Source organism: Grammomys surdaster, unplaced genomic scaffold (genome assembly GCF_004785775.1).
Source record: "Grammomys surdaster isolate TR1022 unplaced genomic scaffold, NIH_TR_1.0 256, whole genome shotgun sequence".
Taxonomy (NCBI): domain Eukaryota; kingdom Metazoa; phylum Chordata; class Mammalia; order Rodentia; family Muridae; genus Grammomys; species Grammomys surdaster.
Window position 1 is genome coordinate 683,409 of NW_021604697.1, and position 4,656 is coordinate 688,064.

A 4,656-nucleotide genomic window follows, 5' to 3' on the forward strand; every position below is an offset into this window, starting at 1 on the left:
ATTTGTTGAAAATGCTATCTTTTTTCCATTCGATGGTTTTAGCCCCTTTGTCAAAGATTAAGTTACCATAGGTATGGGGGTTCATTTCTGGGTCTTCTATTCTATTCCACTGATCCTCCTGCCTGTCTCTGTTCCAATACCATGCAGTTTTTATTACTATTGCTTTGTAGTACAGCTTGAAGTCGGGGATGGTGATTCCTCCAGAAGTTCTTTTATTGCTGAGAGTAGTTTTCGCAATCCTGGGTTTTTTGTTATTCCAAATAAATTTTAAGATTGCTCTTTCTATCTCTGAGAAGAATTGAGTGGGAATTTTGATGGGGATTGCATTAAATCTGTAGATGGCTTTTGGCAAAATAGCCATTTTTACTATATTAATCCTTCCAATCCATGAGCATGGGAGATCTTTCCATCTTCTGAGATCGGCTTCGATTTCTTTCTTCAGGGGAATGAAGTTCTTGTCATACAGGTCTTTTACTTGCTTGGTTAGGTTCACACCAAGATATTTTATATTATCTGTGACTATTTTGAAGGGTGTCATTTCCATAATTTCTTTCTCAGCCAGTTTATCTTTTGAGTAGAGGAAGGCTACTGATTTGCTTGAGTTAATTTTATATCCAGCCACTTTGCTAAAGTTGTTTATCAGGTTTAGGAGTTCTCTGGTGGAAGTTTTGGGGTCACTTAAGTATACTATCATATCATCTGCGAATAGTGAGATTTTGACTTCTTCCTTTCCAATTTGTATCCCTTTGACCTCCTTGTGTTGCCTAATTGCTCTGGCTAGGACTTCCAATACTATATTAAATAAGTAGGGGGAGAGTGGGCAGCCTTGCCTAGTCCCTGATCTTAGTGGGATTGCTTCAAGTTTCTCTCCATTTAGTTTAATGCTGGCTACTGGTTTGCTGTAAATTGCTTTTACTATGTTTAGATATGGACCTTGAATTCCTGACCTTTCCAAGACTTTTATCATGAAGGGGTGTTGAATTTTGTCAAATGCTTTCTCAGCATCTAGTGAGATGATCATGTGGTTTTTTTCTTTGAGTTTGTTTATATAATGGATTACATTGATGGATTTCCGAATATTGAACCAACCCTGCATTCCTGGGATGAAGCCAACTTGATCGTGATGGATAATTGTTTTGATGCGTTCTTGAATTCGGTTCGCTAGAATTTTATTGAGTAATTTTGCATCAATGTTCATAAGGGAGATTGGCCTGAAGTTCTCTTTCTTTGTTGGGTCTTTGTGTGGCTTAGGTATGCGTGTAATTGTGGCTTCAAAGAATGAGTTGGGTAGTGTACCTTCTGTTTCTATTTTGTGGAATAGTTTGAAAAGAATTGGGATTAGGTCTTCCTTGAAGGTCTGATAGAATTCTGCACTAAAACCGTCTGGTCCCGGGCTTTTCTTTGTAGGGAGACTTTTAATGACTGCTTCTATTTCTTTTGGGGTTATGGGACTGTTTAGATGGTTTATCTGGTCCTGATTTAACATTGGCAACTGGTATTTGTCTAGGAAATTGTCCATTTCATTCAAATTTTCCAATTTTGTTGAATATAGGCTTTTGTAGTAGGATCTGATGATTTTTTTAATTTCCTCAGTTTCTGTTGTTATGACACCCTTTTCAGTTCTGATTTTATTAATTTGGATACTGTCTCTCTGCCCTCTGATTAGTCTAGCTAAGGGTTTATCTATCTTGTTGATTTTCTCAAAGAACCAGCTCCTGGTTTTATTGATTCTTTGGATAGTTCTTTTTGTTTCAATTTGGTTGATTTCAGCCCTGAGTTTAATTATTTCCTGCCTTCTACTCCTCTTGGGTGTATTAGCTTCTTTTTGTTCTAGGTCTTTCAGGTGCTCTGTCAAGCTGTTAGTGTATGCTCCCTCCAGTTTCTTTTTGTATGCACTTAGAGCTATGAATTTTCCTCTTAGCACTGCTTTCATTGTATCCCATAAATTTTGGTATGATGTGTCATCATTTTCATTAAATTCTAAAAAGTTTTTAATTTCTTTCTTTATTTCTTCCCTGACCTGATTATCAAGGAGTAGGGTGTTGTTCAGTTTCCATGTAAATGTGGGCTTTCCATTCTCTTTGTCATTTTTGAAGACCAGCCTTAGACCATGGTGATCTGATAGGATGCAGGGAATTATTTCAATTTTCTTATATCTGTTGAGGCCTGTCTTGTGCCCAATTATATGGTCTATTTTGGAGAAGGTACCATGAGGTGCTGAGAAAAAGGTATATTCTTTTGCTTTAGGGTGAAATGTTCTATAGATATCTGTTAAGTCCATTTGGTTCATAACTTCTGTTAGTTTTACTGTATCTCTATTTAGTTTCTGTTTCCATGATTTATCTATTGCTGAGAGTGGGGTGTTGAAGTCTCCCACTATTATTATGTGAGGTGCAATGTGTGTTTTGAGCTTTAGTAAGGTTTCTTTTATGAAATTCGATGCTCTTGTATTTGGCGCATAGATATTCAGAATTGAGAGTTCATGTTGGTTGACTTTTCCTTTGACAAGTATGAAATGCCCTTCCTTATCCTTTTTGATAGTTTTAAGTTGAAAGTTGATTTTATTCGATATTAGAATGGCTACTCCCGCTTGTTTCTTAGTGCCATTTGCTTGAAAAATTGTTTTCCAACCTTTTACTCTAAGGTAGTGTCTGTCTTTTTCACTGAGGTGGGTTTCCTGTAAGCAGCAAAAAGCTGGGTCCTGTTTGCGTATCCAGTCCGTTAGCCTATGCCTTTTTATTGGGGAATTGAGTCCATTGATGTTAAGAGATATTAAGGAGAGGGTGTTCTTGCTTCCTGTCATTTTTGCTAATAGTGGAGACATCATTTGTGTGGTTATCTTCTTTTGGGTTTGATGGAAAAGGATTATTTTCTTGCTCTTTCTGGGGTATGATTGCCCTCCTTGTATTGGAGCTTTCCTGCTATTATCCTTTGTAAAGCTGGATTTGTGGGAAGATACTGTGTAAATTCAGTTTTGTCATAGAATATCTTAGTTTCTCCGTCTATGGTAATTGAGAGTTTTGCTGGGTAAAGTAGCTTGGGCTGGCATTTATGTTCTCTTAGGGTTTGTATGATATTTGTCCAGGATCTTCTGGCTTTTATAGTATCTGGTGAGAAGTCAGGTGTAATTCTGATAGGTTTGCCTTTATATGTTATTTGGCCTTTTTCCCTTACTGCTTTTAAAATTCTGTCTTTGTTTTGTACATTTTGAGTCTTGATTATTATGTGACGGGAGGTATTTCTTTTTTGATCTAGTCTGTTTGGCGTTCTGTAGGCTTCTTGTGTGATTATGGGCATCTCATTCCTTAGGTTAGGGAAGTTTTCCTCAATAATTTTGTTGAAGATATTTACTGGCCCTTTAAGTTGGGAATCTTCACTCTCATCTATACCTATTATCCTTAGGTTTGGTCTTCTCATTGCGTCCTGGATTTCCTGGATATTTTGAGATAGCAACTTTTTGCATTTTGCATTTTCTTTGATAGTTGTGTCAATATTTTCTAAGGTATCTTCTGCACCTGAGATTCTTTCTTCTATCTCTTGTATTCTGTTGGTGATGCTTGTGTCTATGACTCCTGATTTCTTTTTTAGGTTTTCTATCTCCAGGATAGTCTCCCTTTGTGATTTCTTTATTGTTTCCACTTCCATTTTTATATCCTGGATGGTTTTGTTCAATTCCTTCATCTGTTTGTTTGTGTTTTCTTGTAATTCTTTAAAGGATTTTTGTGTTTCTTTAAGGACTTCATCCTGTTTTCCTGTGTTCTCCTCAAGTTTTTTGATAGTGTTATTTACTTCCTTCTTGTAGTCCTCTAGCATCATCATTAGAAATGATTTTAGATCTGGTTCTTGTTTTCCTGGTGATATGGGGAGTTCAGGACTTTCTAATGTGGGAGAACTAGGTTCTGATAATGGCAAGTACCTTGGGTTGCTGGTGCTTGTGTTCTTGTGCTTGCCTTTCGCCATCTGGATCACCTTTGTGCTATCAGAGCTGTCTCTGACTGGGGCCTGTCTTTCCTATTATCTAGGTTGTGTCAGAACTGTTTGGGATGGGTTTTGCTGCTTGAGTTAGAGCTGAGGCCCAAGATGTGCTCGGTGCTCAGGTGGAAACCGGAAGGGGCCGGGGCTCCGGGTCAGGAGCGGATTCCTGGATCCCAATGGGTCCCAGTGGGTCCCAGTTGCTCCCTGATTGGGGGCGAGCACTGCCACCTCCTAGCCTAAGAAACTGCTTGAGCTAGCTTGAGCCACGGAGAGCCCCGCTCCCTCTAGGTTCTGTGAGATTGGGTGCAGAGCTGACTCCCGGGATCTGCTCTGGCACAGACCGGAAGGAACCCACGCTCTGGGCCCTGGAGTGAACTCCTGGGTCCCAGTGGGTCCTAGCCACTCCCTGTTCGGGGGCAAGCACTGCCACCTCCTAGCCCAAGACCCTACTTGGCACAGAGGTCCTGCGAGCCCCGCTTCCTCTGGAGTCTGCGAGATTGGGTGCAGAGCTGCCTCCCGGGATCCGAGAGTGCTCGGGCCCAGACCGGATGGAGCCCGCTCCAGGCCAGGAGCGAATTCCTGGGTCCCAGTGGGTCCCTGTTGCTCCCTGTTTGGGGTGAGTGCTGCTTTTTCCTTACCTGGGATGCTGCGTGAGTTCAAGCTCCTGGGAGTCCCTGTTTT